At 40.8% G+C, this 27,038-nt stretch overlaps 1 protein-coding gene across 3 annotated transcripts in view; it reads left to right on the top strand.

Annotated features, from left to right (window-relative positions):
* The first annotated feature begins 550 nt into the window (after positions 1 to 550).
* LOC121397804 overlaps positions 551 to 27,038 on the top strand; it is a 58,068-nt gene continuing 31,580 nt past the window's right edge. Inside the window, exons 1-3 of one of the 3 annotated variants that reach the window (XM_041575412.1) lie at positions 646 to 686; positions 4,610 to 4,695; positions 15,141 to 15,253. The gene's annotated coding sequence lies outside the window, so the exon portion shown is untranslated. Of the gene's footprint in view, positions 687 to 4,609; positions 4,696 to 7,434; positions 7,563 to 15,140; positions 15,254 to 27,038 lie in introns of all 3 variants that reach the window. The other 2 variants (XM_041575411.1, XM_041575410.1) reach the window with 2 other exon arrangements.

Raw genomic sequence — 27,038 nt, 5'->3', positions numbered from 1 at the left:
CGCGTGACTTTTTGTCACAAAACAAGGAAAAGTGTTTTCCCCTTCCCACCCCTTCCAAAATAGTGGATTCGGTGCATCCCTAATATATATATATATATATATATATTTATATATATAATATATATATATATATATATATATATATATGATATATATATATCAACTTTGACAAAGGCTGGTGGTACAGCCGAAACGTTAGATTTTTCAATAAAAGTACTTTTTTACAATAAGTCCTGAGCAGTGCGGCCTCTTTGGTGAAGATTGTTTGTAGCTTTTTGTGAGACGTGCACCCAGGCAACGTGACGACCATTTATCGTGAGTGCTGGGAGTTTGGGGGAAAATATCTATATATATATATATATATATTGTCCCAGCAGTTAAAAGTTCATCATGTTAATGTATATGTTTAATGTTTATATGCTTCACCATTGTTATGCTGCCACCTAGTGACCAAAGCTATTTGGCAGGCTCTGTATTTCCTTGTTTGTAAACCCTCCTCCAATTCCTTCCTTATGTGTGATGTCAGTTCCTCCATCATCCTCTTGTGTTCCTGCCTTTCATCAGAGAGGAGCTGCAGCTCAGAGGTTAGGAAAGGAATATTCTTTTTGACCTGCAGTACAATTCATCCACTGCTACATTTGTCCATCCACCTCAAATAAAGCAGCTTTCTGGATTACAAGTGTCTGGTGAGTTCAGATATCTGGCAAAGATTGCCCTCAGTGGTTGTACAGGTACAGCTCTATACAGGCCCAGCAGGGAGATCTCATGGGGATTCAGCCATTATCACAGCAATTGGAGTCATAATTTTATATATATAGATATATATATATATAGATATATATATATATATATACAGGGCCGCCATTAGAAATCACGGGGCCCCGTACAACAAAATTTTTGGGGCCCCCTGGGCCCCGCCCACACTGACGACCAAGCTCCGCCCCATATCCCGCCCACATCGCAGTTAAAAGACCACACAGACATCAGCGCTAAAAAAGTAACCCCCCCCCACACAAGTTGTAAAAAGCTATTGATGGTCAGGGCCCCCTTATAAAAAAATTGGGGCCCCAAAAAAAAAAAATTAAAATTTTTTTTTTTTTAAAAACATTGGTGGCAGGGGCCCCCTGTTAAAAAAAACTTGGGGCCCCAACAAAAAAAAAATGTAAAAAAAACTAAAAAATAAACAAACATTGGTGGCAGGGGCCCCCTTCTAAGTTAAAAACAAATTGGGGCCCCAAAAAAAAATTTGAAAAAAAATTAATTTTTTTTTGAAAAAAAAAAAAAAACATTGGCGGCAGTGGCCCCCTTATAAGTTAAAAACAAATTGGGGCCCCAAAAAAAAAAATTAAAATTTTTTTTTTTTAAAAAAAACATTGGTGGCAGGGGCCCCCTGTTGAAAAAAACTTGGGGCCCCAACAAAAAAAAAAGTAAAAAAAACTAAAAAATAAACAAACATTGGTGGCAGGGGCCCCCTTCTAAGTTAAAAACAAATTGGGGCCCCAAAAAAAAATTTGAAAAAAAATTAATTTTTTTTTGAAAAAAAAAAAAAACATTGGCGGCAGGGGCCCCCTTATAAGTTAAAAACAAATTGGGGCCCCAAAAAAAAATTTGAAAAAAAATTAATTTTTTTTGAAAAAAAAAAAAAACATTGGCGGCAGGGGCCCCCTTATAAGTTAAAAACAAATTGGGGCCCCAAAAAAAAAATTTGGAGAAAAAAAAATTTGGAGAAAAAAAATTTTTTTGAAAAAAAAAAAAATGGTGGCAGGGGCCCCCTTACAAGTTAAAAACAAATTGGGGCCCCAAAAAAAATTTAAAAAAAAATAATTTTTTTTTGAAAAAAAAAAAAAACTGGTGGCAGGGGCCCCTTACAAGTTAAAAAAATTTGGGGCCACCAAAAAGAAAATTAATTTTTTTTTTTAAAAAAAAAACCCAAAAAAAAACAATGGTGGCAAGGGGCCCCTTACGAGTTAAAAAAAAATTGGGGCCCCAAAAACAAAAGTTTTAAAAAAAAGATTGGTGGCAGGGGCCTATAGAATATTAAAATAATACATTGGTGGCCAGGGGATTAAAAAAAAAAAAACACAAACTGGTGTTCAGTAGAATTGAACTCATGGCTTCAGTACTTCAACTTCGCCTCCTTTCGTGACTTCGGGTCTTTTCACCGCTTCAGGACTTCGGCTTCGGCTGTTTTCGTGACTTCGGGTCTTTGCGCTGCTTCAGGACTTCGGCTTCGGCTGTTTTCGTGACTTCGGGTCTTTTCGGCGCTTCGTGACTTCGGGACTTCGGCTTTTTCCGTGACTTCGGGTCTTTTCGTCGCATCGGCTTCGGCTTTTCGGCACTTCCGCATTCGGCACTGAAGAGGCAAGACGTACGGCTCGGTACGCTTGTCCCCCCTGTCCCCCCCTGATGGCGGCCCTGTATATATATATATGTATAGATAATCTACAGACCAGGTAATTCTCTATGGGCCAGACTGTAATTTATATCCTTATAAATTATAATTTAATGCGTCAGCAGTTGTCACTGCCGCACTCTCCCTACAGGTTTTCTTTCTGCCTGTGTGCCTCACTTCCCCACTTCCGCCCTCACTGTGCGCGCTCACTCGCGCCTCCTATTAAGATCTTGCTGCCTTTCCTTACGACTCGGTTCTCCTTTTGTCTCCCACCCTCTGCTGCTTGCTCCCTCAGTGTCCTCTTCTGTTTCCCCTCCATCTCTAGTCTTGCTGCGTCTCTCTGTCTCTTCCGCTCCCATTCCTTCTTCCGTCACAGCCACTCTGCCCCTCCCACACCCTGTCACTCTTACTTCGTGTTCCTTCTGCGCTCCGTCTGCCTCTCACTCACAGTTTCGCTCCCCCTCCTTCTCCAGGCAACTCTCTGTGCCCCTCCCACACCCTGTCACTCCTCCTCACACCTCTTGTTCTGGCTGCTGCTCCCACCCTCCAGGTATCAAACTTCAGTTTTCACTCGTCTGTCCCTCCCACCCACATTCCTCTCCAGTCTTTTGTCCTCGGTCATCAATCTCCTCTCTCTCACCCTCCCACTCTCAGTTCATCTCTGCTGTTGGCCCCCCCTGCATCTTCAACCCTTTATGCCTTTCCCCTTCTGTCACTTATTAAAGGGGTGGTTCACCTTAAAATTAATTTTAAGTATTTTATAGAATTACTAATTCTAAGCAAGTTTTTAATTTGTCTTCATTATTTATTCTTTATAGTTTTTAAATTATATTTGCCTTTTTCCTCTGACTCTTTTCAGCTTTCAAATGGGGGGTCACGGACCCCATCTAAAAAACAAATTCTCTGTTAAGCTATAGATTTATTGTTATAGGTACTTATTACTCATCTTTGTATTCAGGCCTCTCCTATTCATATTCCAGGCTCTTATTCAAATTAATGCATGGTTGCTAAGGGAATTTGCACCCTAGCAACCAGATTGCTAAAACTGCACACTAATGAGCTGCTGAATAAAAAGCTAAATAACAAAAATCACAAATAATAAAAAATGAAAACCAATTGCAAATTTTCTCAGAATATCACTCTCTACGTTATACTAACAGTTAATTTAAAGCTGAAAAATCCCTTTAACCTACAGCAATATGAGTGCGACATGGCATGGTCAGAAACTTACATCAAAGGAGAAGAATCACGCAAAAATACCTCAGAGGGGCTACAGGGAGACACAATAAATAATAAAATGAAAAACCACAAAGGGAACAAAGTGTGGCACTGGGTAGACTATATAGAGCAGAGGCAGAGAACTCCTTGAAACGCTGCACATAGAAACACTGTAGATTATAATGAATAATGCACCCCCTACCGAAAGTTATAAAGATATTGGAAGTCACCTCGGAGTTACGTGACCTGTATAAAACTTTTATATGGTCACGTAACTCCTAGGTGACTTTTAATATCTTTATAAATTACAGTAGGGGGTGCATTATCCACTATATAAATATACTGGGAATTTTGGTGAAACAAGTAAAAAATTGCATTGTTAAGTGCATATACAGCCCTTATACTGGCTGTATATGCACTTAACAATACAATTTTTTACTTGTTTCACCAAAATTCCCAGTGTTGCTGGCCTTCTTGAATGCTACATACACTTTTTTGCAGTGCACCTGAGTACTAAACAGTTAAAGGGGACCCGTCACCCAAAAAAATTATTCCAAATCCTATTTTATCATGTTAGTCAAGCAAAATTAACTTTACTTACACTGTATAAATTATTTGAATCTTGTTTCCTTCAGTCTGGGAATTCATAATTATGGCAAACAGGCAGGAGCCATTTTGTGGACACTGTTATTAAGGCAAGCCTTGCATCATCTCAGAATCTTTTTTTTAAATTTTTTTAATTTCTTTATTTTCAATTTTTCGACAAGGGTACAAAACAAAAAGGGGAAGTACAAGGGTGAAATAATTTACACTTACATGTATCCACGCATATAATATATATACTGTCATGACTTATTCACCTCCTTTTATTTGCCTTTTAATCTTTCCTTAAAAGGTCCTCCAAAAATCTATGCCAAGGAAGCAAGGTTCTCCAATATTTATTACTAATATTATTATATAAATGAGTTAGCTCTTCTAATAAACTTATTTCCTTCACAGCCTTAATCCATTCCCTATAAGTCGGAGGCTTTTCAGATTTCCAGTTCCTCAGAATTAAGGATTTCGCGGTCTGTATTAACTGGAAGGTAAGGGGGTCTTCAAGCATAGTTTGTTTATCTTTGTTAATATCAAATAATATCAGAGCGAAATCCGCCTTCTGAATTCTTATTCCAGAAATTTTGTATATACACTCCAATATCTGACTCCAATAACCATCCAGGAGCAGGCATGATATCCAAATATGTGTATGATTCCCCTCCCCTGTTTTAGATCTCCAACATTTATTTGATGTTTGTGGGAACATTTTCTTAAGTTTACTTGGGGTATAATGCCATTTTGTTACCAATTTATACATAGCTTCTTTCGTTTTTGAAACCTTGGTCATCTTATTGCTATGTTTAAATATCTTAGCCCAATCCTGATCAGAAAAGTTTATACCCAGTTCCCTCTCCCATTCACAGCCAAAAGGAGAAAATTTATGTTCTTCTCTAGTTGTAAACATGTTGTAAATTTTTGAAAGGGGTTTTTCAATCCCCCCTTCCATCTCCATGACCTGTTCCCATTGAGTTAGAGGTCTTTCCCAATTATTCTTGTCTAACCTACTTATATAATGTGATAGTTGGCTATATCTCCATTGATCTCCGATATGGGTTCCCCACCTTTCTTGGATCTCTAACAGGGGGATCATTTTACCCAAAATAATAAATTCCCTCATTCTAGTCATTTTGTTATCACGTCTACCCCACCTCTCAAAGGCTCCTTTTTCCATACTAGGAGGGAAGTTCTGGTTATATAAGAGTGCTTGTAAGACGTATGGTGTTTCTATCATCTTCATAAGATGTTTATTTTTGTGCCATGTTTTAAGAGTGGGGGTAATTAATATATGTGAATCTTGTTCTTTCTTCTTCCTTGTCCCCTTTTCTTCCCAAAGTGCACTTTCTAATGGGTTCTTGCCCCATCCCTCTTCTAGGCCACACCAATCTTTTTTTTTTACCCCTCCTTACCCAGCATAGTATCCTCACCAGATGTATCGCTACATAGTACAAATATGGATCCGGTACTTTTTCTTTAGGAGCCGTTAGTGAATTTAAATTTTATCCTCGGATTCTTACCATTCCATATAAACAGGATAAACAAGATGTGAAGAACTGTTCAAACGCAGTGGGTTGCTGCAAACTTCAGTGCTTTATTTCACACGACATGTTTCGAGCATAGCTCTTTTTCAAGTGTAACATGAGAGAACCCAACTACCACAATTTAAACATGGAGCTCCACCCCTCATTAACAGAAATTGCAACTGGTGATACTACCCAGTGATTCTAACCATTCACATAACCAGTGTGCAGCTACACCTCACTCACAGCGGTACAAAATGTAAAAACAAGTCTTTTTAAAAACTTTTTTGAAACCAATGTGCAAGTCCCCATCCATTGGTGAATGTAGAATCTGAAATATAAAACCACAAAATTTTTATAAAAACAAAATGCTGGTACTACTCATAAAGAGTCTACCCTGAGCTAGCAATAGTACTTCTTAGTACATCAAACGATGTCTCAATATCTTAATTATTAAAAGAAAACATTCTTACCCTTAAGTAGAATTTCACATTCATATATATGTAAAAGTATCCATTTTATCTATAAAAGGAGAAAGGTCAGAAAGGTAAGGCTGTATGCATTATTTAAAACACATTATTGCCATTAAAGGAAACTACTGATGTTCCAGTGTTCATTTAACCCTTCTGGATGTAGACTATTCAGTTTTTTGATCCATTTTGCTTCTTCTTGCAGAAGTAATTTAACAAAGCTAATACCAAACATCCATCGGTCAAATTTACCACTGAGGTCTCAACCCAAACACTTAATTTTCTTGATGTTAAACTTACCCTAAAATCTGGCAAGATAGAGACTGAATTATTTAGGAAAACTACAGAACGTATCACCAGTTGCAATTTCTGTTAATGAGGGGTGGAGCTCCATGTTTAAATTGTGGTAGTTGGGTTCTCTCATGTTACACTTGAAAAAGAGCTATGCTCGAAACATGTCGTGTGAAATAAAGCACTGAAGTTTGCAGCAACCCACTGCGTTTGAACAGTTCTTCACATCTTGTTTATCCTGATTAACTTGGTTTCGTTGGACGGAAACTTTGTGACTGAACTGCTTGTTTGAATCCATTATCTCCTGCATTCCATATAAACTTAGAGAACATTGACTTAATTGATGTAAAAAAAGAAGTTGGGATTTCTACCGGTAATACCTGGAGCAGGTATAAAGCCTTCGGCATTAGCACCATTTTTATTGGTTGTATTCTGCCAAACCAGGAGATTTTAGTTTTTTTCCAATTATCTATTGTTTTTTGTAGATTAGCTAATAAAGGTATATAATTATCTGTGTATGCTCTGTATAATTCGCCACTTAGATTAACTCTCAGATATTTAATTGTTGATCTAGCCCATTTAAATGGGAAATTTTGTTTGATCTGTTGTATTGTTTTTTCCTCTAAATTAATGTTAAGTATCTCTGATTTAGTGTAATTTATCTTAAAGTTAGAAAATTCCCCAAATATTTTCAATTGTTTCATCAGATTTGGGAGTGTAATTAATGGGTTTGTTACATACATTAAAATATCATCAGCAAAAGCTGCGCATTTATATTCATTACCCATTATATTTACCCCATTTATATCCGGGTTATTTCTTATATGTGAGAGTAATATTTCCATAACTAACAGGAATAATGTTGGGGACAGTGGGCACCCCTGTCTCGTCCCGTTAAATATCTGAACGCTTTGTGAGAGTGTGCCATTAATTTTAATTTTCACCGTAGGTGTGGCATACAACGCGAGTATCCTCGCCAACATTTTATCTTTCATCCCGAGATTTGTTAATGTCTTGTCTAGGAAGGACCATGAAATTCTATCAAATGCTTTTTCAGCATCCGTCGTTATCAGACAGGTGGGATGTTGTCGTTTATATGCATATTGTATCACTGAGATTGTTTTGGCGATATTATCTTTTGCTTCTCTCTTAGGAACAAACCCTGTTTGATCTTCGTGGATAAGATAAGGTAATTATTAGGGGCGAAGCTAACTGCCGATGCGGACGGAAGCTTTCTAGGGAGCTCCGTAAGGGGGAAACTCGCAAAGCAGGCTGGAGCACCCTAAACGCCAGCAAAAAAACCTAAACCCACCGGACATCATGGGGAAGCTGAAGAAGCGACCGTCGCCGAAGAAAACGACGGCCTTCTATCCCAAAACCGGACCGCTGCCAGACGCGTGTCTCTCCCTCCAAGATGGCGCCGACTATTGCGGCAGCAGCCCTGCATGCACAGTCAATGAGGCAAGTAATGAGGCGAACAACGCCACCCGATGCCAGATCCCAGCAGACTGTTACCCTGCCCATACTTAAAAGTCTACCACCTCCCTGCGAACTGATATTCAGGCAGGCTTCAGGGGCGCCATCACAGAGCTTCATAGAGAAGTGAGACAAATAGGGGACAGGACTGATCACCTGGAGGGAAAGATGGCAGAGTTAGTAAGCTCTCACAATGAGCTGATAGACTCCAATGCAGCACTTGAGCAAGAAGTATCCCAATTAAACAGTAAAATGGCTGATCTGGAGGACAGGAACAGGAGGAACAATATCAGGCTAAGGGGTGTCTCGGAACAAGTCAAAATGGAAGACTTGCACCACTATCTTAGCAACATGCTCCAAGAGATGTTCCCAGAAGAAACTCCTGATCTCCTCCTCATAGACAGAGCCCACAGGCTGCCAAAAAACAAGAATGCTCCCCCCAATGTGCCCAGTGAAGTGATACTACGGCTCCACTTTTTTCATGTCAAGGAACTCACCCTGAAGGTGTTTAGGGACAAACAGGACATTCCTGAAAAATACAATATGCTCCAATGCTATCCTGACATCTCGGCATATACGATGAAAAAACGCAAAGACTTTACTCCCATAACCACAGTGTTGCCAGAGGTAAACTTACCCTACAGATGGCTGTTTCCAGTGAAACTTCGGGTCATGTACAAAGATTCAACCTACATCATGGCGACGCCACAGCATGGAGCTCAACTATTACAGCAATGGCACCTCCTGCCGAATCAAGACAACCTGCCACTGGCAACCACTAAACAGCCCAAAATTCCACAGGATTGGCACGTACAAAAATCTGCACATCGCAGAACAGAGGCCAGACAGGATATTCTCGTCCGAGAACCAGAGATAGCTTCAGATGTCACTTGAAGACCTGAGCCAGCTGTAGACTTCTCCTGACGACTAGCAAGATAACCAACTCCACACCTGATGACACTCAAACAATTTTGACACTCTACCCCGATGGGAGAACCCCTATGATGTGACCGTCTCCCCCCGATCATGGCTTCACAGTGCACTACACCGCACGATATAACTCTTGAGTCAGATAGGACTATCAATGACAACCATCAATACCCAGAAGCCACTCTACTCGATGCTATTTACAGTATTGATGTATATATGTTTCTCTATGTAAAAGTTCTTACATTGCTGTTACTAAAGTTCTTTTTTTCGGGGCGTGGCCAGCATGAGTTAGAGGGAAGACGTACTTTTCTGCTGCTCCCGCTATTATCCTGAAATTACCCTGCAATATTGTGCCCTTTTGGACTATAACTACAGCTGACCTGTTGCCTGTACTCCTCTGGTCATCGAGGGTGAGCTATGAGGCGAAACGCTGCGATTAAGGCGTCTACAAGCACCTCCAAAGCGAAAGAGCTCAAAGACGCTACGCGTCTCCAAAATGGCGCCGACTCTATCAAGGAGACTCCGCAGTCTGCTGGTAAGGTGAACGGCACTAAATCTGCGCTTAGTGTTTCAACGGCCAAGAAACTGGAGGCCTTCGCACATGACCCTGTTCTGGGTAAAACAGACTGTCTGCCTACAGAGTCCCTCCTAGTCCCTCCTCTATGGCTTCCCCGCAAACGCCATCTGTACCCTGTGACTATCGGAGCTGATGCAATTCATGAGGCAAAACCATGAGGCTCTGGTGGATAAGATGGATGGGCTCATATCTGACTTTGCGATTGTTAAACAAGACCTCTCTAAGTTGCGTGACCGCACCTCAGGAGCGGAACGTAGAATTGGTGAATTGGAGGATGCCACTGGCCCTTTGCAAACAACCATGGCGGGCGCAACAAAGCACATACAATTGTTGGAGACCAAGACCGACGATCTTGAAAATCGCCTGAGACGAAATAATATTAGTTTGGTGGGTGTTCCTGAGGGAGCCGAAGGGACTACCCCAGAGACATTTGTTGAGCAATTCCTTCTCTCGCAATTTGGCAATAAAGTATTTTCGACTATGCTATTGGTTGAACGAGCTCATAGGATACCGGCCAGACCATTGCCACCAGGAGCTGGGCATAGGCCGCTGATAGCACGTCTGCTGAATTACAGGGATCGAGATGCCGCACTGAGGGAGGCGCGAACCAAGGAGCTACGTTTCCAAAATGCCACCATCTCCCTGTACCCGGATTTCTCAACGGAGGTGAGAAAACAGAGGGCCAAGTTTACCGATGTAAAGAGGAGACTACAGAAGATGAATCTCAAGTATGCCATGCTCTTTCCGGCTAAGCTGCGTGTTGTTCATATGGGAAAAGCGTCCTTCTTTGTAACCCCGCAACAAGTATCAGAATGGCTTGATTCGATTCCTGATCTTCGCAGACACACTGGAGCTTCATCTGGTCAGAGTGACTAGGAGTGACTTCTATTATTTTTCGCAATGTTGCGGATATTTTCCCTTTAGTGGTTTGTTGGACATATTACCACAATATTTCCGTTTACAGGTTTGGACTTACTTTGGGGAGCGTCAAGAGCTCCACAACTATGGCACATGCTTCTGGGAGCGGTATGTTTAAAAGTATTGAACTGTTCATTTGACTTTACTAGGGATGCACCGAATCCAGGATTCGGTTCGGGATTCGGCCAGGATTCGGCCTTTTTCAGCAGGATTCGGATTCGGCCGAATCCTTCTGCCCGGCCGAACCGAATCCGAATCCTAATTTGCATATGCAAATTAGGGGCGGGGAGGGAAATTGCGTGACTTTTTGTCACAAAACAAGGCAGTAAAAAATATTTTCCCCTTTCAACCCCTAATTTGCATATGCAAATTAGGGTTCGGATTCGGTTCGGTATTCGGCCGAATCTTTCACGAAGGATTCGGGGGTTCGGCCGAATCCAAAATAGTGGATTCGGTGCATCCCTAGACTTTACCCTTGCACTTCACTGCTGTTCACGTTTGAGCTATAGGCTCGGTCCTGGAATTTCCCCAGGCTATATAGAGTAAATATCCCCTACTTCCCCAGGCAAGTAGGGGATATGGGTTTAAAGCAGGGAGGGCAGAAGGGTAGTTTAGTTAGGTGGGTATTGTTTTATGTTTACAGTAAACGTTCCAAATGTGGGTTGACCAATTTTTTTTCACAATATGCCAGATCTGACATGACAGAATTACTTGATCTCCTGAAATACTCGGGACTTGAATATCACTATGGCGAATAAGTTGCAATTTCTTAGCTGGAATGTGAGGGGCTTACGGGATAAAATCAAACGATCATTAGTGTTCAATTTTTTAAAGAAACACCCACATGATATCGTAATACTTCAGGAAACACATATGACACATGACAAACTTCTGTCTCTCAGACGTTCCTGGCTCAGTAGTACATATCATGCGTGTTACTCAAACTATGCAAGAGGGGTATTTATAATGTTTAGAAGGGGGCTGGCATTCCAACCGGTTGCAGTCAAAACTGACCCTAAAGGTAGATTTGTCTATGTGCATGGCAAAATAGAGAATACTGAGTTGCTAATAGTGGGGATGTACCTGCCCCCTCCGTTTACTCTGGAACTACTGGCAGAATGTTTTGCACCGCTATCTAAATTTCCTACTCTCCCGGTAATTTGTATGGGGGATTTTAACTGTGTTTTAGATGCTAACTTGGATAAGCTTTCTACCACTTCAATGACAGGTTCACGGTTTTCCCAGCGTTTTCAACAATTTTTAGCAGCGCTCGGGCTGGTGGATGTCTGGAGGGCCAAACACCCGACCATGATACAGTACACCTGTTACTCAGCTACACATAGCGCCATGTCCCGAATTGATCTGGCTCTGGTGTCTTCAGATATCCTTCAGCTCACGCGACACGTGCAAATCTTACCCCGTGGGATATCTGATCACTCCCCCCTCTCTCTGGCCGTATCTATGATTTCACAGTCCAACAAACCATGGAGAATGCAGCCTTATTGGCTTAAACTCCCAGACGTGGCCACGGGCTACCCCAAGCGATAGACTATTGGTCATTTAACGAGCACACGGTTTCTCCCTCTAGTGAGTGGGATGCAATGAAAGCTTACTTGAGGGGTTTGGTTAAGTCCAGAGTCAGTACCTGGGAAAAGAAAAGGGTAGAAAAGATCGCTGCTCTCGAAACAAGTTTGGCCGCTGCTGAATCACTATATACTCAACACCCCACCAATGAGAATCGGGACACTTGGTTACTTAAAACTCGGGAATATCAGGAGTGTTTGAGACAGCAAGCACATAAAAGTATATTATACACTAAACATAAAGTTGCTCAGTTTGGGGACAAAACTGGACACCTTTTGGCATTGCTGTGCAGGGAGATTTCGCCATCTACAGCAATTTTGAGTATTTGTAAACGGGATGGTGTCCAGGTGACTGATACTCAGGAAATTAACGACACATTTCGAACTTATTTCTCGGATGCCTATGCGTCCAAGGTATCATATTCGGAATCAGAACTCCACACTTATTTGGATGGGGTGTGCTTCCCCACTTTGTCGACTACAGATAGAGACCTTCTAGACAGTGCAATAACTGAACAGGAAATTGAAGATGCGATAGGTACATTCTCTTCTGGTAAAGCACCGGGTACTGATGGGATCCCCATAGAGGTATATAAGCAATATAAAGAAAATATGATAGTTAGACTGAAAGGTTGTTATGATTATGCTTTGTCTACCACCTCCTTGCCTCAATCCATGACGGAGGCCCTTATAGTATTGATTCCTAAAAAAGGGAAGGATTCCACACAATGTGAATCTTATCGTCCAATATCTCTGTTAAACTGTGATATAAAAATATTGGCAAAAATTCTGGCCCTCAGACTTAATAAGGTTATTCTTACATTAGTACATGGGGACCAGACAGGGTTCATGCCGGGCAGGGCGACCACTATAAATATCCGAAGACTTTACGCAAATTTACAAATGCCTCACGTGAATGCTGGAAAAAGAGTTGTCCTGTCTTTGGATGCTGCAAAGGCATTCGATTCGATTGAATGGGAATTTCTGTGGGAGACTCTTAATAGATTTGGATTTGGACAGCAGTTTATATCCTGGGTACAATTGCTCTATAACAGCCCAAAAGCTAGGTTATGCACGAATAACCGAGTTTCAGAACCCTTCCTGCTTGAAAGGGGCACGAGGCAGGGTTGTCCAATGTCCCCGGGTCTGTTTGCCCTAGCTATAGAGGTGTTGGCTATTATAATTAGGACGGACGCGAACATTGTGGGCTGCAAGTATAATGGCATAGAAGAGAAAATTGCACTCTATGCTGATGATATGTTGTTGTTTTTAGCCGACCCAGCAGTTGTTGCATGTCATCAACACCTATGGCACTTTTTCTGGTTTGTTGATTAATTGGAGTTAGTCCCATATATTTCCATTGGATGCCTCTGCCCCTCATTACCAAATGCCCAATCAACCCTTGCAATGGGTAGACAGCTTTCAGTATTTAGGCATTCGCTTTGCGAAAAAACAAACCCACTACCTAAAAGATAACCTAGACCCGGTGCTTTCCAGAATTGGTAGTCAAATGAAGGCATGGAGATCCCTTCCTCTGTCACCACCGGGCAGGATAGCCATTTGTAAAATGATTTTCCTTCCCCAGCTTTTGTACATATTTGCGAACTCCCCAATTTATATACCCAAAAAGATTTTTGCCCGCCTAGATTCTGAGACTAAAGCTTTTATTTGGGCAGGCAAGCGTAGTAGGCTGGCATACACTGTACTACAACTCTCCACTATGGAGGGAGGCTTAGCTCTACCTGAGTGGAGGTCCTACTATTTGGCCTCGCAATTACAACATTTTTTACCTTGGATCAGGGGGGATCTGACGGATGCTTCCTATAAAATATTACGCACTTGCTGGGGTAACGAGGCATTCCCTCTGCTGATATTTCTGGAAGCAGCAAACAATTTTGCCCTTCTGCTCCCAATCATTAAAACACTCCTCAAAGTATGGCAGGTGTCACATACACTTATACAGTACCAAGGGATTTCACCCAATACCTCTCTGTGGGAAAATGAGCGGCTTCCCCATCTGAACACTTCCACATTACAGGAATACTGGCACCCGCAAGGTCTCCAAATAATAGATGATTTGTTTATTGAGGGAGTATTTAAATCCTTTCCACAACTGCAGGCTGATTATGGGGTTACATCTAAGGCATGGTTGCACTACTACCAGCTTAATCATGCAATCAAGGCGCAATGGCCAGTCTCACCTGTTAACATTGTTAAATCACCGGTTGAAAATATATTGGACTACCTGGTCACTATATGTAGAACTCATCCTTTGGCTTGGATTTATTCCGTTCTCCTTAAGAATAAGAAGCACACGCCCAGCAATGCTGTTCCTGATTTGGAGGATGAGGATTGGGAGGAGGCACTGGAAGCCCCTAGCCTAGTGTCATTTAATGTTAGGAGTAGATTCTCACAAATACTTATCTTACATCAGGCATACGTTACCCCTACTCGTCTGTATAAAGCGAAATTAAGACCGGATGATTGCTGTCCGAAATGTCAATTGCCTGGTGCAAATTTTTTCACTTGCTCTGGGCTTGTCCTACTGTAGCACTATTCTGGGTTCATGTTTGTGAAACTCTCACCGAAATCACTGAGCTGCAGGTTACTGCTACACCTCGCTTATGCTTGCTGGGAATAGTATCACATCTCACTAGGTCACATTCTATGCTTACTCTTTTACGGGAAACACTATTTCTTGCCCGAAAATTTATTGCTCTAAAATGGCTTGCAGGGGAACCCCCTCTTATAGCAATGTGGACAAATCTGGTACAGGAACATCTCACATTGGCTCAACTGGTGTACATGCAGAGGGAAAACCCGGGCAAATTTGAACTTGTATGGCGACCCTGGTTGGACTCTCCAATGTACAAAGATTGTAACCCCTGAACCGGCTAAACTGTAACTTGTCCTTTGCAACCTTCTACTGCTTGAATTTGTAGTGTTGTGATTTCTGTGCTTGTCAGACTGTTGGGAGGCATTTTAATGCTTATTGATTTAACCCACGACTGCTTGATATATTTTTTTTTTTTATTATTGCTTTTTATTTCTGTATTTGACATGTTTGTTGAAAACAATAAAAATGATTTAAAAAAAAAAAAGTTCTTTTTTTCTCCTACCTTTTCTATCTTTCTCTTTCCCTACTTCCCCCCCCCCCCAATCCTGGCCAAGATTTGATGACCCTTAGTAGGAATGTGCCGAAGACAGGTGCGGAAACAGCTGAAACTACAGCCCAACCACCACTCCTGAGGCCTCAAACATCGAACTCTATGCAGCATCTAACAGTGAGTACCAAACCACAGCACCACGCCCACACCACATACAAATGGCGATCGCTGTTACCACGTTAAATGTTAACGGGCTCAATAGCCCGAACAAAAGGTCCCACCTTCTACTTTGAGCTAAACAGTCTAAGGCTTCCATATTGTGCCTCCAGGAAACCCATCTCACTAATGAACAACCTAATAGATTAGCATTCAAAGATTTCCCACTGCAACTTTATGCGAACAGCTCAGTGAAGAAAAGAGGGGTAGCAATTTGGTTCCACTCTACCATCACACCCCGTGTGCTTAAACAACTGACAGACCCGCAAGGCAGATAACTTATTGTCACAATTGAACTACAAGACCAAATATACACTGTGGCATCTGTCTATGCCCCAAATGTGAAGCAATCCTATTTCTACCGCACCTTCTTTAGGTCACTGGACAAACTGAAACAAGGCAAGATAATAGTAGTGGGTGATTTTAATGTGCCACTAATACAGGAATTAGACACCAGTTTTGAAACTGACCACACTCCTAGAAGAGAAGTACTTACTCATGCACTCAATTTGAAAAACCTTTTGAAAAAGCATAATCTATTTGATACCTGGAGATCGTCCCACCCTACGGAAAGAGACTATACACATTACTCGCACTCGCATACCAGATACTCTAGACTAGACTATATATTTACGGACAAGGACACTCTGCAAGCTACTGAAGAGATACAAATTGGTTTGATGACATGGATGGATCACGCCCCAGTAATCTGGAAAAGTAACTTCCACAAATCGGCACCGTTCACTTCACACTGGCGACTTAATGAATCACTGCTACTAAATGGAGAAATAGCCCAAAAGCAACCAACTACTACAGGAATACTTCACCCTTAATGATAATGGCGAGGTCCCGACTCCTACAGTTTGGTGTGCACATAAGCCAGTGCTCTGAGGTCAACTTATTAAATATGGTTCACTGCTTAAAAAACAACGTGAAAACAACAGGCAAGTACTAACAAAACAACTGCAAGACCTTGAACTGCAAAATAAAGCTCACCCTAACAAACTAACGACAAAACGCATTAGAGACGTGAAGAATCAGCTATGTGAAATAGACCTATTCAAAATGCAATACCACCTCCAACGACTACGCCTCGCCCATTACACGAAAGGCAATAAAGCCTCAAAGTTACTAGCAAACGTACTGAAACAAAGACAAGTAAACCAAGCTATTGACCACTTGAAGAGCAAGGATGGGGGGAAAATTACGAATCCCAAAGCCATAGCAAATAAATTTGCGGACTACTATGCTACTCTTTACAATTTGCAGCGAGACGCCAATACTCCTCAACCGATACAACAGAGTATCGCTGACTTTCTGTCAAATCAAATCTCTTCAACGCAGTTAGATCTCCTAAACACGCCTATCCAACCTGAAGAAATCCAGAAAGCGATCAACTCGACTCCGATATGGAAGGCCCCAGGACCGGACGGTCTGTCCGCTGCCTATTATAAAGCTTTCCAATCTATACTGGTCCCTCAACTGACCCGTCTCTTCAACTACATACAACAGCACGGCGAAATACCAGAAGAGATGCTGAGAGCTACGATATCAACTATCCCCAAACCTGGTAAAACCCCAAACCAATGCCCTAATTTTCAGCCCATCTCATTGTTAAACAGTGACACCAAACTGTATGCCAAAGTTATTGCCAATAGGCTGAAGGGAATCCTGCCTGAAATTGTCCATAAGGATCAATCTGGCTTCACCTCGGGGCGACACGGTGCAGACAACACTAGAAAACTCATCTCTCTGATTGAAAAAAACACATGTTACCATACACCTACACTCCTGCTAGCTCTGGACGCCGAGAAGGCATTTGACAGAGTCCACTGGCTATATCTGGAAGAAACCCTTCAGGCTTTTGGATTTAGAGGGCAGATCTTACAGGCTATCCTGGTGCTCTATTCCACGCCAACAGCGCAGGTTACCAACATGGGCTTTCTCTCACGACCCTTCTGTATCACAAATGGGACGAGACAAGGCTGTCCCCTCTCCCCGCTAATATTTAACTTGATCCTGGAGCCACTAGCAAAAACAATTCAAGATTCACCAGACATCACGGGTATCACCTGCGCCCACTCAGACCATAAAGTAGCGCTTTTTGCGGACGATATCATGTTAACGCTTACCAATCCAGAGACATCACTGTCAAGGCTCACTCAGATATTGAATGAATATAGCCAAGTGTCCTATTACAAGCTCAACGTAAACAAGACACAAGCCCTCCTATTACATGTCGCAACGAATGACAGGAAAGCAGTGCAGAAATTATACCCATTCCAATGGAGGAAAGATACGATATCCTACCTAGGTAATACAGTGGCGAAAACATACAGTAGTAACTATCCAAAACTTTTGAGAGCAACCCAGACGCAACTAGAAAAGTGGACTCTTTATATCTCCTGGTTGGGAAGAATTGCCGCAGTCAAGATGATGTTCCTGTACCTTTTCTGGACTCTCCCAATCATGGTGCCAAAATCCTTTCTCCAGCAGTCACAAAACACTATAGATACGTTTGTATGGGGAGGGACAAAGCCTAGAATCAAGTGAAGTCTAATGCAACTAAGCCAGAAAGAAGGGGGTTTTGGTGTTCCAAGCATAGATTACTATTACAAAGCCACTATCTTAGAACAACTCACCCTATGGAACCTCCCGGTCAATTGCAAACAATGGCTAGAAATAGAACAAGAACAGATCCATCCACGTACGCTGCAACAATTAATGTGGTCCAAATCTCCCTTACACAAAACAGAACCCAGCTCACTCTACCATACCACTTCGACGGCTTTAAAAATTTGGACTTCAATGAAGAGGGTTGAGCACATTCATACATTTCCAACAAAACACTCTCCTATCAGGATGCTAGAATCTGAAATCCCTGATATCTCTCTGGCCAATTGGGAAACACTTGGAATTACAAGTATAGCACAACTATTTCTGGATGAAGGTCTGAATACGTATGAGACTTTACAAACTAAATTTAATCTCCCTAAACACGATTTCTACAAATATCTACAGATTAGACATTTCCTGAACTCCCACATGGAAAGCCTATCCAGACTACCCACGCCCTTTGAACGCATATGTTTTCGCAATGCTGGGTGTCGAAAAGGGCTGTCCAAAGTATACCAAGCTATTATGTGTGGCCTAGGGCCAACCAAACCGTTGCACATTCAAAGATGGGAACAGGACCTCAACATTGATCTCCCATTGACGCAATGGACCCGAATAGCTACTATTGCTTCCAAATACACCAAATGTACAAACCATGTAGAAAACAAATTGCGCTTTGCTTACTCCTGGAATTAAATATTTCAGTTACTGGTGCGTGGTCTGACACAGTTATTGTGCCTATGTTTGCCTGTTGGAATAAATGTGCCCACTGTTGTGAAATCATAATGTAATCTATTCTTGAATAAACCTGGTGTTGTTCAGAGAAGTGTGTGAAGTCTTTTTTTCTCCGGATTCAGGGCCCTCCATATATCTACCATATGGGCTTCTGCCAAATTTCTTTTTATGCCTTTCAGATTCCTATACGACATGTATGTTCTACCCGTGGATGAATCTATTAATGGGTTTAATGTGACGTTGAAGTCTCCACTCACTATTATTAAGCTTTCACTGTATAGTTCTAACTTGTGAAAAAATTGTTGGAAAAATTTATTCTGATGTGTGTTGGGGCCATATACGTTCGCAATTGTGCATAACTGGTTAACTATTTTACCTTTCACTAATAAGTATCGACCCTCTTTATCTATCTTACAATCCACCATATCAAATGGCAAGTCTTTATGGATTAAGGTCATGACTCCCGTTGCTTTCTTAATTGGGTTGTTACTCATAAATACTTGAGTATACTTAAAACTGGGATTGTGATTTTTTTTAAAATGTGTCTCTTGTAGCATAACTATTTGCGCTTTATTTTTCTTACATTCGTGGAACACTTTCGCTCTTTTTACTGGCTCATTGATCCCATTTACGTTAATTGATAGTATATTACACTCCATATTTATTTTATATCTCTTCCCCTTAATGGCTTTCTGTTAACCTTGGCTTCCAAATGAATACAGTATATATATATATATATATATACGTGAACCACTTGTATAGTCCAGACTTTAATTTCACCCATATCTCGAACAAATAAACTTAAACAGTAAGTAATAAACAGGAACAAAATAACACAGAGTGCGTACAAAATGCATTCCATGTCAAGGACAAAAAACATCAACAAAAAAGGAAAAAATACAGAAAAAAAAAATACCAGCCGTCCCAGCCTCTTATGCGATCCACCCAGGGGCTGTGAGGTGTTAACTACGGCTAAAGTGGCCATGCCACTCTTTTGGGGGTATGGAGGTGGATTAAACAACAAGGGTTTCTCAGGTCTTCTTTTGAGCTACTTCTGGGCCCCCCCAACCCTTATGCTTCTTTCTAGATTATGTTCAATCCCTTTTTTTTTTTTTCCCCCCATCTCCTCCTGTATTACTAAGTATACAATTTCTTAGTTTTAACCAAAATAGCCCTTTGTATTATACAAAAACTTTAATTAAACAAAAATTATATTTGTATGTTACCCATCCTTGGGTTAATGTACCCTTTTCCAGGCTTCTGTCAACCAGTGTCCCTGGAAACTTTTGTTTAACTTTTAGTCCTTCTTGTCTCTTGTATCAACCTAATGACTCCTTTCCTTTCTCTTTTAATTCGCCTTTGCTTTTCCTTTCTTTGCGGTAATGTTTTTTGTGGCTCCACTCTCTAGCCACTCTTGCTCCTGCTCCAACATTAGATCCGCTTTAATTCTGTACTCTTCTGGCCAATCTGGTATCTCTATCTTTGGTAGATGTAGCTTCTTTAGGAAGTTTTCTAAATATTTCTCCGATCGAAATATTGCAGATATCCCTTCTTTATGTACCGATAATGAGAATGGGAAGCCCCATCTATATAGTATCTTTTTCTCTCTCAGCAAGTCCGTCAATGGTTTCAGCGCTTTACTTTTCCTCAATGTGGTTTTTGAAATGTCTTGAAAAAAGATTTGTGTCTTATCCTCATATATTATATTGTCTACTTCTTCAGCTTTTTGCAGTATCTCCTCTTTAACAGCATAGCTTTGTAGTCGACACAAAATATCTTTGGGTGCTTCTGGAGGGACCATCTTTGGCTTCTGTAGCCGGTGTGCTCTTTCAATCTGTATTTCAATCACCTTCTCTTTCCCTTTTTCTTTATTTAAAATATTATTAAATATTTGTTGAAGGAAAGTATTTATATCTTCTTTTAATATAGTCTCTGGGACTCCTCTAATTCTTATATTTTTTCTTCTGCTACGATTCTCTTGGTCTTCCATCTGTCTCATTAAATCTGAGATCATGTTTTCCTGCTGCTGCAGCTTCCCATGTAAGGCCTTTTGGTTTTGTTGTAGATTAACTGTTTCCCGCTCCACTTCCTCCGTTCGAACCACCATATCTGCAAACTCTTTTTTTAAGCCTTGAATATCTTCTCTTATGGATGTTGTTACTTCTTGTAGCATTTCTTTTATTTCCAATTTCGAAGGTAGTTTTGCTAAGTGTGCATAAAGATTGAGTCCTCTCATTCTCTTTCCAGAGTCTCCCTTCTCGCCCCTCTTCCCACCGATTTCTTAGATGCCAGTACTATTTCGACGGAACATTGGAGCGATATCCCGAGGGGTTGCCTGTATGTTACGCGAGGTGGGGTTCTCTTTATCTTTGATTCTGTCTATTATTTTCTCTTTTGTCTCACTGCCACTTTTCTGAGACCTCCCCATGTCTCTCACACTGGGGGACACAGCTCCAGATGACAGCAATAGCTGAATTTCTGTTGCCTCAGGCAGGTAGGGCAGTATCGGCGATGTGTGTCTAGATATGTAGTAGGACTGGAGGTTAGTGGCAATTACTTGCAGTGTGGGTATGAATATGGGTATAAATATGAGGTGTCTTGTGCTGGTACTTATTTCTGTTATTTGTACCTATATTTGTTACTGGTGAACATCTCCCTCTATCAAATGTATCAGAATCTGTGTCTGGAGTTGTGGCAAATGCAAAGCAGTCCCCTTCTTGGACACTCTTCTCCTCCACAGCTTAACAACACAGGGCTCTTCTACCCCACAGTCCCAACCGTCTCCACCTCTCAGTCCTCACATCCCTCCAGCCAGCTAGCAGTCAAGGGGTTAAATCCTATTCCTTTCCCCCTCCAGGCTGTCCCCCACCGCTCCGGTTAATGCGAGCTGCCTCTGCTGCTCTGCGAGGCCTCCTCACCTCGTGGCTCTCCTACGAGCCTATGCCCAGCCGCCCCGGTCACTCTGACCTGGAACTCCGCGTCCTCAGCCGATTCGTCCCTGCGGCCTCTGGCGGCTTCCAATGGCTCCCGCCGCACTCACCGCCTCACTCCGTCTTCTAGCTACAGTCGCGCTGAAGCGGTGCGCCGGATCATTGGCGGCTGCTGTCTATGACAGTTCCACTCCTCGGCTCGCTTATCGCCCAGAGGTATATTCCCTCTCTCCTTTTGCCGGCTATGTTTATTTCTTCAGCGGGGTCGGGTAAAATACCACAGACTCTGGGCTCACTCCGAGCTCATTCCGCCATGCTGCCTGCTCGGCTCCTCCCCCCTGTTTGTGTCATGATCATCTCAGAATCTTGTTTGTGCACCAGAATGGGGACCTGATGTCCATCCCTATGCACTGGCTACACAATTAAATGGTTAAGAGAACTGGGGAAACGTGGGGAGAGCAGTGATATCTAGGAAGTGCTGAATGGAAAATTCATGTAATTGTCTGCCCCGCCTCTATGCCTAAGACATAGTGATGGGGCAGGCAATATTTGATTGACAGGTGAGATTTTTAAATGCGTTTATAACATCTATGAACACTTTAATAAAAAAATTATTTGGATTTTATGTTTAATTTGAAAAGGACTTTTATTATCCAGCTATTTATGTCTGGGTGACAGGTCCACTTTAAAGTGGTGTGCCACCCATACGGAATATATATCTATATATATTTATATATATATATATATATATATATATATATATATATATATATATATATATATATATATATATATATATCTCTATCTATCTATATATCCATGGACATTTGACCAGCACACAGGCATTTTTCTCTCTTGTTATCGCTGTGCACCAGATTTGCTTCTTATATATATATATATATATATATATATATATATATATATATATATATATATATATATATATATATATATATATATATATATATATATATATATATATATATATATATATATATATATATATATATATAGTGAGACACCAGCTGGAAAAGTTATAGATGGTGTCTATATTTCACCTAGGTTTCTTACCTATACATGGTGAGGAGCTCCAGGGAATAGATATAGGGAGAAAACCAGCTTATGGGTTTTCTCCGAGTTATATTGAATTTCTGGTCTGGGTCCTGGAGTCCGGAGGCTTTGTAGAGCATTGGGTGGGATGAAGCTTCCATTCCTAGGTCCATTACGGATTTTATGCCAGGAGCATGTTCAGCTGACTGAATAGTAAAAGGAGTGTTACAATTCAGAACAGTGAGAAGGTGGAAGCACTGAGAGGAGAGATCAGGCTCCCTAAAACCAGTTTTCCCTGACAAAGGTTCCGTTTAGGAACCGAAACGTAGGATTTATTAAACCTTCACTTTTGCTTCATACCATTGTTGTATTGTCAAAATTCCTAGGAGTGCCGTCGTTTGCTGCATTTTTACTATATATTTTTGACTAGCACCCATGGTATACATGGACATGTGGTTGTGCGCTCCTTATGACTATATATATATATCTATATATATATCTATATATATATATATATATATATATATATATATATATATATATATATATATATATATATATATATATATCCTATATACTAATCGAAGGCCTATCTATGTCCCGAGTGGAGGGGAGGCAGATGCGCACGCAACTTCGGTTAGGATCTATGAGATGCGCGCGCAACTTCAGCCGAAAGACATAGATGCGGCCTTCGATTAGCAGATGTGCTGGAAGGTTAGGATCAGAACAGGTTAGGATCGGGGAGGCAGATGCGCTCACCGTCACACTAGGGGAACCGGTTGCGTACCTGCACGAAAGTCTGTATAAGCGTCCACCATCTTGCTACTCCTCTGCGACTTTGTCATCCGCCCACTGCCAAATCCGCCCACTAAAGTCTGTATAAGCGTCGGCCATCTTGCTACTCCTCTGCGAGTTTGTCATCCGCCCACTAAAGTCTGTATAAGCGTCGGCCATCTTGCTACTCCTTTGCAAGTTTGTCTAATGGCGGCGCTAGCGTCACTCTAGGAGGGGAACCGGTTGCGTACCTGCGTGGGTGGCCATTTTTAGCAAAACGGGCTATATTATCTCCAAAAAATATTGATGTTGACATGATAACAACCAAGTGATTGCATTACTTCCTGGACAAAGCTGTGTCTTTCTGAGTACAGACTGTATTGATTCTGAAGACGAAAGTGAGAAACTTAATTTCCCATTAGAATATTTAAACACTATCAACCCTGCTGGATTACCACAACACAATCTAATACTCAAAGTAGGAACAATAGTCATGCTGTTAAGAAACCTTAACACTAAGCAAGGTTTATGTAACGGTACACGGTTGGTTGTGAAGAGCATGAGACAAAATGTTATCAAGGCAGAAGTGCTTACAGGATCCCATAGCGGTGATACCATTTTGATTCCCAGAATTGACCTTACCAGTTCTGACCAGGAATTACCTTTTAAACTTAAACGATGACAATTCCCCATTAAGGCTGCATTTGCCATGACAATCAACAAATCACAAGGACAAACATTGGATAAAGTCGGCATTTACCTATCTGAGCCTGTGTTTGGTCATGGTCAACTTTATGTTGCATTTTCAAGAGTGCAGCGTTCATCTGATGTTAAAGTCAAGATTTTAAGTACAGCTCACCAGGGAGAACTCATTCAAGGACAGGAGAACATTTTCACAAAAAATGTTGTTTATAAAGAAATTTTTCAGTAACACTTTACTACCAATAAACTCAAAATTTAAGAATTCTAATAGCAGATAGGTAATAACAAGCAATAGGCACAGATTCACTCTACATCCCCACAAATTAGCGTCGCCAGTTGCTGCCTGGGGATGGAGAGTGAATCAGCACCCATCACATTTTGCTGCCTCACTGTTGTTACCATTCTTTCATTAACGATTCTTTAGAGAATCGGGGGTTTACTGGTATATATATAATACACAAAAGCCATGAATATCCTGTAAATTATATCCTTATAAACGGTGAGTTCTGATGTCATCAGTTATAAACGGTGAGTTCTGATGTCATTTCTGTCACATGACTCATTGAAATTTGTGTATTATAATAAATAAAGTACCCCCAGTTGTAAAATATGAGGATATTAGAAGTTACCTCGGAGTTCCATGACCTGTATAAAAACACTTGGCCTTCGGCCTCGTGTTTTTATATGGTCATGAAACTCCTCGGTAACTTATAATATCCCTATATTTTACAAAAGGGGTACTTTATTCACTATATATATATATATATATATATATATATATATATATATATAACAAACAAGGGAAAGTTGTGCTCACCACTATTTTTTAAAACCATTAGGCGGGGGTGCAATGAGGGTGTGACCACAAAATACATATAGTCAACTACAAGAGGTCCTTTGCACTCAACAGAGACATTTTGTGCATACTGCTACTAAAAAATGCCTTACCCTTTAAACAACACAGGGATTGTTTGTCCATATATTGCAATATATTTAAGCTGGCCAACTACGTCAAAGTCATCCCATATCTGGCCAGTCCTACGCTTAATTTTCATCTGATTCATAAGAATTCAATTGCTTAATTATACATTTTACAAAGGGACTAAGTTTTACCTGCAACTTACTAGCTGCTTTCAAAGTAAAACTCCCAAACTTGGCTGCCCTTTTATTAGACACCAGTGGGATCACCTGACTATAGCTGGGAAGGGTGGGAACTACAACATGGAGCTGGTCACTGCTCCTGTATAACTATAACAAACAAGGGAAAGTTGTGCTCACCACCATTTTTTAAAACCATTAGGGGGGGGGTGCAATGAGGGTGTGACCACAAAATACATATAGTCAACTACAAGAGGTCCTTTGCACTCAACCCATTATCAATATATTTAAGACAGACATTTTGTGCATACTGCTACTAAAAAATGCCTTACCCTTTAAACAACACAGGGATTGTTTGTCCATATATTGCAATATATTTAAGCTGGCCAACTACGTCAAAGTCATCCCATATCTGGCCAGTCCTACACTTAATTTTCATCTGATTCATTAAAAATTCAATTGCTTAATTATACATTTTACAAAGGGACTAAGTTTTACCTGCAACTTACTAGCTGCTTTCAAAGTAAAACTCCCAAACTTGGCTGCCCTTTTATTAGACACCAGTGGGATCACCTATATTATATATATATTGTGGGGATTTGCTCAATTGGTGGCTGCAGTGCTGCATTTTTACTATATATATATATATATATATATATATATATATATATATATATATATATATATATATATATATATATATATATATATATATATATATATATATATATATATATATATATATATATATATATACGTACAAAATGGAGTGGAGTGCAGACCCAGTCTGTGACTTAGTCCACAATAGGACAAATTATATATCAAACAAAAAAGTCCAGACCACTTGCTTAATGAAACAAAAAAGGTTTTTTACCAAGCAAGAAATTGCATTGCAACGTTTCGAAGCTCCCGCTTCTTTATCAAGCATACATGATCACAATGACATCACATCCTATATAGGGTCGTGGGCATAGACTCCGCCCACCCTCATGTTAAACAAATTAAGCATAACCCCATAATATCAAAAGGAATCACCCAAAATTAGAAAAATTCTAAAACATTTTTAACATTTTTTCAAACACTGTTGGCATAATTCTTATATATGTCTGGTTATGCTTCAAATAGATTTTTAGTCACAATTATATAGGAACACCATACAATGGTTTCACTTAAAGTAGAGAAACAATGTAACATATAGGATATGTAATGTCATGACGTCCCAAATTTACCCCTTCCTATAACGATGTATCATACTCATATAAAAGCATGCAGATCATACTCTCTATTGAGTCCCTTTGGATGTAATGTTTGTAATGTATGGATCCAAAATTTTTCCCTTTTCTGGAGTTGTAGGAGTCTGTTGCCCCCCCGACGTGGGGGGGCAACTGACTCCAACACAAGGAACCTCAAGGTTGCTACCGAATGTCGTGCTGCATGAAAGTGCGCCGGAACCGGTAACTTCAGTACCTCCTTTCTGATGGTTGATTTGTGCTGGCTAATCCTATCACGGATTGGTTGAATGGTCTCACCTACATAGGCCAACCCACAGGGACACTTCAGCATATATACTACGTATTCAGTGTCACACGTATAATGGTCTTGTATCTCGAATTTCCGCCCTGTATGAGGATGTGTAAAAGCATTTGTGCGTATGACACTGGAGCATTGATTGCATCTACCACACGGGTACATGCCATTTCTCAAAGGTGCTAAAAGTCTCTGCGGGTTGGTCCGTGCAGTGCCTAGATCTGCCTTAACCAATCTGTCCCTCAAACTCCTCGGGCGTTTATACGACAAGAGGGGGGGTGCTTGAAATTCCAGAATATCTGGGTAAGCTTTTT

The sequence above is a fragment of the Xenopus laevis genome, chromosome 8S (genome assembly GCF_017654675.1).
Source record: "Xenopus laevis strain J_2021 chromosome 8S, Xenopus_laevis_v10.1, whole genome shotgun sequence".
Lineage (NCBI taxonomy): Eukaryota > Metazoa > Chordata > Amphibia > Anura > Pipidae > Xenopus > Xenopus laevis.
Note: the sequence above shows the minus strand (reverse complement) of the source record. Positions and strands in the feature narration are given on the sequence as shown.